At 37.2% G+C, this 8840-nt stretch overlaps 1 protein-coding gene across 2 annotated transcripts in view; it reads right to left on the bottom strand.

The window, feature by feature from the left end:
• LOC115232411 (5-hydroxytryptamine receptor 1) overlaps positions 1–6018 on the bottom strand; it is a 290895-nt gene extending 284877 nt beyond the window's left edge. For both annotated transcript variants that reach the window (XR_005003246.1, XM_036511703.1), the window contains exons 1-2: positions 6008–6018; positions 4287–4291 (exon numbers count right to left, since the gene is read on the bottom strand). The gene's annotated coding sequence lies outside the window, so the exon portion shown is untranslated. The remainder of the gene's footprint in view (positions 1–4286; positions 4292–6007) is intronic.
• Positions 6019–8840: the final 2822 nt, after the last annotated feature.

Here is an 8840-nt window from a genome sequence, read left to right on the forward strand (position 1 = left end):
ACCAGTGCTCTTTACATTAGAATAGAGCCGCTAATACATCTCAAAAAGTGCGGTTACCATACATTCCCTCGTGTACATGCACACATATATACATAGACAAATATTTTTTCTCATTAGGCAGTTGCATTACACATATACAAATGCACACAAGGAGTGAATGAAGTTCCTTCTACGTGGACAAGCAGGTAGCCAGAAATAGCTACCATATTTATCTCAAATCATACTCTCTACACACTTAACAAAATTGATACCGCGGCCAGGTATGATGCTACATATGAAATGGTTGTATGGTCACAGAAGAAACGCCACTGATCATAGGTCTGCTCGAATAAAGTCAGCCAGGGCTACAATAGTGTGAGGCGCAATGGCCCAGTGGTTAGAGCAGCGGACTCGCGGTCGGAGGATCGCGGTTTCGATTCTCAGACCGTGTGTGTTTATTCAGCGAAAGCACCTAAAGTTCCACGAGGCTCCGGCAGGGGGTAGTGGCGACTTCTGTTGTATTCTTTCGCCCCAACTTTCTCGCACTCTTTCTTCCTGTTTCTTGGGCAACGCTGCGATGGACTGGCGTCCCGTTCAACTGGGGGGAGCACATACGCAACAGAAACTTAAAAACTGGACCCATGAGCCTGGCTAGGCTTCAAAAGGGCGCACAAAAAATGGCTAAAATAGCAAGAACAAAAGTTACGAACAGTATCTAGCATGCCGACCGTTTTTTTCCTCATTGTATTACACCGCTTAACAAAGTATTACCAGCCCTCAATCCCCTCTTCCCCTATTTCGTAAGTTTCTTAACTAAGCAATCATGTCCTCACCTAATCTATAATTGTTTCCATTCTCTCAAAACAATTTTTTCAACTATTTGTTTTGTAGCGACTGGCATTAATCTCTTCCCGCATGTTCGATACTCTCATTAAGGAATAAATTTTTTTTTGGGGGGGGGGAGGGGGGTCACTGTTGTTGTTATTTATGTTGCTATGGTTCAGGTTAGCTTCAATCAAGAAGGCCTACAGTCGAATACTTCGTTGGTGGGTATATTTTATCAATATATATTATGTAACTTTCCTTTCAAGAGGGCAAAGATTTAAGGAAAATTAAGCTGCGATATTCCGTTTAACGAGCTTAACAACTCTTCAGAGAATACCTTAATTGGCACGAAGCAAGATATTAAATTGTGTTGAAATATAAGTAGGGTGAGCTTAAGTGAAAATTAGCTCTGTATTATAAACGTGAGATTGATTTGCGTGCCTACATTCTAGGATCTTTCGTGTGGATGATATGAAGATACCAAAATACATAGACTATCAGACGTTGGATGTCATGAGCTTTAGCGAAGAAGGATGTAAACGCATACGAACGTATCGCTTACAGATTTAATAGATAAGAATTAGTGGGACGGAACACATGTCAGTGAGTAATTGATATGATATTAAAAATCCTTGTTAAGAGATCATTGATAAATGCCAAAACGAAACAAAACAAGGAAAAAGAAAAACAGGAAAAAAAAGAAAGAAAGAATATGAATGAAAGACGAAAAGAAGTATACAAACGTGAAGAATTCATTCTCTTAATAAGAAAAAGATGTTCAGAGAAAAGATATTGAAATGGACTATCTAAACAAATTATAATCTGTACAAAATAAGGAATATTTATTTTAGGATAAGTAAAACGGAAATAAACTTGATTTCATATCCTGAGATGTTAAGAATAGAATTTAATGAATAAATCGCAAATATGTGCCTGAAATATATTTAAAAACTATACAAATAACACATTGCTACTGTTACATTCCTGATTTGAGGCAGTACGAATAACTAGCGACTATAAAATATATATCATGTTATACACAATATATACCAGGAATGTCTGTACTATAATAAGATTCCTATATCTATTGATGTTTATAATCATTTTCAGCGAGAATCGCTTAATCGTTATTATTATCATTATTATTTTTTATTATTATTATTATTATTATTATTATTATTAGAACTAAAATAATATGACCTATATTGATGCAATCTAATAGCGGCAAACTCTCACAGGAATTAGCTTTTTCTTCTATGTGCTCTCGACTTGAAGAGAATTATTAAATCACACACATTAGTTGGTTTATTATCAATATTACCCTCTTAGAGACACTAACAGTATTTTTCTAGATTCTAAATCACAGCTTGTCATCCTCCCTGTCCCCACATTTATACACGCTGTAAAATGGTCTCCTCTCAACCATACCTTTGTAAAATAAATATACAAGAAACTGGTTTGCGCCTAACATACACATATTATTAAATCTTATTGAAACGGATATATCATTGCATTAAAATAAGCTAAGTTCGCTGAGCAAAGATTGTTCCCACGATATATTTCGTCATAATTTTTTTCTGTTTACATATTTATTTATATATGTCAAAACTAAAAAAAAAAAGGAAAACGATTATATGCTATTAAACACACACACGCACAAACACACATATTCACAAGCTCACACACACATCAGATGCATTACTAATATTCTTGGTGATACAGAAGACCTTTCTATCATTTATGTTAAATATATATACATATATATATATATATATATATTATGTGAAATAGAAAGATGAATAATCTTGTAGTAGATTAATCAAAAGTTTAACCGATACCTTAGTAGCAAAAATCACAGCAGTAAACAGCACGGTTGGAGGTACAACCATCTGCGTTGCAACCGTGCGTTGGTGCGGATAATTGAAATTAAAACATTATTGGTGAATTGAAGAAATGGAGCTGAACGCAGATTGGACAGAAATCGTTTTATTTCATTCTACACGTGTTTCGAAAGGCACAAATTACCAAAATCCGATTGAATAATGGGACCATATGTGTCTTTCTCTTCAGGAAGAAAAAAGGAAATCCGCTGGAAAAACAAAAACAGAACAGAGGCTGAGCAAAAACAAATCGAACTATGCTCCTAAGAGCCCATGGCGAAACTGTTTATCAGTGTATGTTGAGAACCGGTGACTGAAGAATTCAACGGGTCAGGCATCGGTCAATCATGTGGGTGAGGGTGTATAGATGTTCTTTGTGACCGAGCATAAAGTTCTGACTATTTAAGGAATATTGGATGTTTTATAAGGGGCGAGAAAAAATCTACTTAGAGACGTGTGTGTGTGTATACTGTTCTATATAGTGTGTGTTGTGGGCGTAGGGTAGAAAACATTTTTGTGTACGTGTGTGCGTTTGATCGTTCGGCTGTCAGTGGCTACTGCCGTGATAACCGTTGGGTGGCAGAAAGAAAAAAAATATATATATATTATGTTTTATGTGGTGTGTGTGTTCATCTAAGCCTGCCTTGTCAAGGAAACCCCCTGCTGTGTGAAATCGTCACTCCACCGTCGTGGAGGTCTTCCGGGTGGATATATATATATATATATATATATATATATTAAGGTATGTAGAAAAATACAACATGGACAAGAACGTATAACTCTTAGAAGACGACACAATAAACATGGACAGGACATTCGAACCCCTCAGTCTTCAGTCAAGAACCGGATCATCTTAGTAATTTCGGCTTCGTCACTCCACCGTCGTGGAGGTCTTCCGGGTGGATATATATATATATATATATATATATATATATATATATACTTTGCCAAATTTGCTTTAATTCACATTTTATTTATATCTAATTTTTCATGCAATATTTTCTGCTTTAAATAAATTTTGATATAACATTTCATACCTAGGCACATGAGTGGGTGTGTGCTAATAAGTGTGTTTTACAACCACATGGTTCCGGATTCAGCCCCACTGCGTGGTATCTTGTACTATAACCTGAGACCGACCAGAGTAGATTTGGTAAATAGAAACTAAAAGAGACCCGTTCACTGCTCGAAATGAGGAGTAGATAAACAGCCGACAAAGGATCATTCTTGCTTCGTGTTCATACTTTCATCAGACCGGACCAGTCGTATTCCCGGACAAACTTATGGCAAATATTATCCACTCATTTCATAGAATCATTCTTGTAAAATATATTCTTTATCTTTCAATTCTTTCAGTTATTTGACTGCGGCCATGCTGGAGCACCGCCTTTAGTCGAGCAAATCGACCCCAGGACTTATTCTTCGTAAGCCTAGTACTTATTCTATCGGGGTTTTTTGCCGGACCGCTAAGTTACGATGACGTAAACAGACCAGCATCGGTTGTCAAGTGATATTGGGGGACACAAACATATACACACACACACAGACTATCCACGTTATGTAATGTGTCATTCCTTGGAAATTTGAGAGAGATTTTACCACTATCTCTAGAAGGTAAAGCCACCAAATAGAGATTCGCCTAGAGCGCGAATCGTCTGTGTGTGTGATGCGAATGCGTGAGGCCTAAATAAGCAGCCGCAAGATTATGCGGTCAATTCTAGGACCGGTATGAGTGTTGCGATCTTAGACAAAACACATCGTTTCACGTTGCTCCAGTCCACTCAACTGTAAAAGAATACTCCTTTGACGGACTGGCGGCCCTTTCAGCATTGATGATGTGTTCACGGCCACTTATACACCACGGAAATATGTGAATGAGTGAAAGTGTGAACAAATAAAATTATTTATGAACTGTGTCGTATTTAGTGAACAGCTTGCAAAGAAAACAATTGAATTTTATGTAACTGAACTTCATTTACTTTGCTTATTCAGCATGAAGGGGTAGTTGTCATCAGCTGTGAAAGCCTTCCAAGACCGATCGTTAATGTACAATCTAAGATTTTACAAGTGAAAGCTTGGGAGAAAGATATTACGAGAGAGAGACATTCCAGAGTTGGTGTGGGAGCGTACTCGGGCGCATGTCCCAGGAATTTTTCGAAGGAAGGGCACAAGATCTGAAGGAAATACAATAACGAGAGAAAGGGGCGTAATAACATTATTTAGAAGGGAGTACTTCTTTTTCTTGAGAGGGGCATGTGCCCTTCAGCCCCACTGGATCCACCCCTGCTCCTGGTGTTGATATGATCAAAGAAATCTCTTGAACACGGTACATCAGCGTGACGTTAGTACAATGAGTTAAGCCAGTAAAATCTCTACATATATGAAGCTGAAGTTGTCTGTGTATGGCAGGTTTGGTAGCCTTCAACTAACACTATCTCCTTCGAGACCCTGCAGCGCAAGTTGGCCAAAATTGAGAGTATGATAGAAGAAGGCTTGCTCTTCATTCCGTAAAAGAAAAAAATTCAAATCGGACCATGTTAACACCAAAAATTCTTTACATCAAAAAGGTGCTTTTTTTCTTTGAAAATCCCTATTTTTTACGATTTTTTGACTGCTGTGTCGCCATTTTTCGGTGTATTTCAACCAGAAAAATGTTCACTTAAAGAGAATAACAAGCTACATAATGCAAATGTTTTTACTTTTCAAAAATTCCAATTCTAAAGGGTCGAAACAAACTCGAGCAACGCCGGGCGATACTGCTATTTATAAATAAAGTAAAGGTTTTGTTAACTAAAGAAAATTTTTCAAAAACTGAGAGAAAGGGAGTCACTTTCTAAAATGTGTTGGCACCGGCATTATTATGGTAGAGTAATCGAAATTTACTCTAGTCTGGCGTATTGTTTACAAGTAGCAGAATGGATGTTGTTTGCACTTTCTGCTCATCGCCGCTTTGGCAGAGTAAAGATGATATTTATGACTTCCTCTCCTTCATAGAATTCAATCCATTTGGGTCATATCAGATGTTCGTCTATCTCCTACTATCAGTGTACGTGCAGTCTACTAGTACACACATGTCGAAATAAAATACAAATATACAAGCCAACCGAAAGAGCTAACATGGCCATCGGATATGTTAGCAATATCAAGCTCATATATTTCGTATTACAAACTAGCTTCTTGGAAACGTAACACATTCTATGTAATAAAGATTTGGGTAAAGAGACGGGATGGTTACCAACAGAAAACATTTCCCACAGAGTCTGCATTATGAGTGCCAATCTTCGGTTGAATAAAAATGCTAGGGGAAGCAGCAGAAAAGTAACGCTTTATTCTTCTACTCATATTACATTCACCATATTAAAAAAAAAATCGGAAAGGCATATAGGATAATGCAGTCCTACACACAAGTCTGAGAGATAGACATAAAAATAACGGCTGGATTGACTTAGGTCATTGGTAATTAACATTATTTAGAAGCACTCCGTCGGTTGCAACGACGAGGGTCCCAGCTGATACGATCAACGGTACAGCCTGCTCGTGAAATTAACGGGCAAGTGGCTGAGCACTCCACAGACACGAGTACCCTTAACGTAGTTCTTGGGGAGATTCAGCGTGACACAGTGTGACAGGGCTGGCCCTCTGAAATACAGGTAGTACGCATTTTTTCCAGCAGAAGGTACTGGAGCAACGTGAAAATAAAGTGTCTTGCTCAAGGACACAACGCGCCGCCGGGAATTGAACTCAAGATCTTACGATCATGAACCGAATGCCCCTAACCACTTAACCACGCGCCTTCACAGGTAATTAACAATAAATACAAACATAGACAAAAGCACGGCTGTGTAGTAAGAAGCTAGCTCCCCAACCACATGGCTGCAGGTTCAGTTCCACTGCGTGGTATCTTGGGCATGTGTCTTCTGCTTTAGTTTCGGGCTAACGAAAGCCTTGAGGGGGAATTTGGTAGACGAAAACTGAAAGAAGCCTCTCGTATGTGTGTATATGTATGTATATATGTATGCGTGCTTGTCTTTGTCTCTGTGTTTCTCCCACCACTACATCTTGACAGTGTTGGTGTGTTTATGTCCCCTTAACATAGCGGCTCGACAAAAGCAACCGATAGAATAAGTACCATGCACGACTAAAAATTCTTCAAGATGGTGCCCCAGCATGGCCGTAGGGAAATAACTGAAACAAATAAAAAATAAAGCTACGTATACCAATATATATGTATGTACATGTGTATGTTTGTGTGTGTGTATAAATATATATATGCGCTTATGGGTGTATGTGTGTATATATATATATATATATATATATATATATATATATATACATATGTATGTATGTATGTATGTATATTTGTATCTATATATATATATAAAATAAATACTCCTGCTTACTGTACATTCGAGTTCGACGGTAGCCATTGAGTTTTATTTGCTATTCAAGTTTAATCCTTACACTGATACTTTAGTAAATAAGGACATGTAGTGCACTTTGGTAAAGTGGCTGTTCCAGTTTTCTGTGTTTTAATATGGATTCCTCTCTTCTTTTTCCTTTTCTTATTTATTTATTTCATGATCGGTAAATAAGTTCCAGTTACAAATAGTGGATTGCCAAATTGTTAGAACTTTGAACGAGTTGCCATGCAGTTCCGTATAAGTTCCCTGCAAGCAAGTCTTAAACACTAAATGAACTGAATAACCGGCCGATACAAAATGGTAATTGGTCGTCATACATAATTCGGCAGGGATATGCTTCGGTTTTGGCCAAGTTAATGGGTCGAGAGCAGTTCAATGGAAAGGAAAATGAAAAGCCAGACAAGTAAATTTTTATGTGGTTGCCATAGTTGTTTGAAATATCATTTAAATATTCAGAATAATCCGATATATTGACTAGTGTAATCCGGGATAATCTATTCCTAGGGATGGTCATAACCTGAACAGATATATTACTAGCAAGCTCGACCAGAGTTGACTTCAGGAAATAAACAAATAGAACTTCGGTTACAGAGAATAGATTAGGTTTCTCTAGAAGGTCATATGAAAAATGCGTATTATACAACAGAATCAAGATTGATAACATCTGGTTCAAGTTTTAAAAAATACATCTACATGTATTTTCCTGAAAAGCAAGAGAGGATGAAAAAAATATTTAAAAATATAATTTGAAGGTTAACGAGATAGAATTAGGTACCATTTCCTTTTTAGTTAATGTTGCTGCAGCTAGCTAAGATATTAAATGGTGGCAGTAATTGCTTCAGTATTCTCTTGACTAAATTACAATAAAGTTGCGATGTAAGGCCAACTGCTTCGCTTTGAGATTAGATATATTCTAATATATAACATTTCAGTTTAGCGTTTCCAAACAGTATAAAGAGATTAATATTATTTTTCTTTGTCTGTTTTATCAAGGAGGGGCTGTAATGAGTTCACAACATATATGCATACATACACAGAGAGAAAGGGAGAGAGAAAAAGACAAAAAGGCAGACATAAATACACATGCGTGCATGTAATGTAGTTGATTTCATCTATAAATAACACATGGGTGTATGCTTATAAGAGTGATTCGCGTTAATTTTATATTTTCCTATAGTCTTTCCTGATCATGTATAGTATGTAATATTACCCACCAATTAGTCATCAGTTAGTAATTGACCAGTGTGCTGTGCTTCGTTACTTGCCAACGATATCTAGTACTCAGTTGCTTAAGTATGTATATATGTAGTAAGGATGTACATATTCGTTTTTCCTTATGCGTACGAATAATAGAAACAGAATTTCAGTGTCTTGCAATTTGGTGGGTATATATTTCTTTATTGCCCACAAGGGGTTAAACATAGACAGGACAAGCAAGGGCAGACAGACGAATTAAGTCGATTACATCGACTACAGTGCATAACTAGTACTTTATTTATCGACCCCGAAAGGATGAAAAGCAAAGTCGACCTCAGCGGAATTTGAACTCAGAACGTAGCGACAGACGAAATACCGCTAAGCATTTTGCCCGGAGTGCTAACGAAGATTTCGCAAATATTGGTTTCAAATTTTGGAACAACGCTAGCAATTCTTGGTAAGGGATATGTCGATTACATTGACTCCAGTGTCCAACTGGTATTTATTTTATCTACGCAGAAATGCTGAAAGGCAAAGT

The sequence above is a fragment of the Octopus sinensis genome, linkage group LG2 (genome assembly GCF_006345805.1).
Source record: "Octopus sinensis linkage group LG2, ASM634580v1, whole genome shotgun sequence".
Classification (NCBI taxonomy): Eukaryota; Metazoa; Mollusca; class Cephalopoda; order Octopoda; family Octopodidae; genus Octopus; species Octopus sinensis.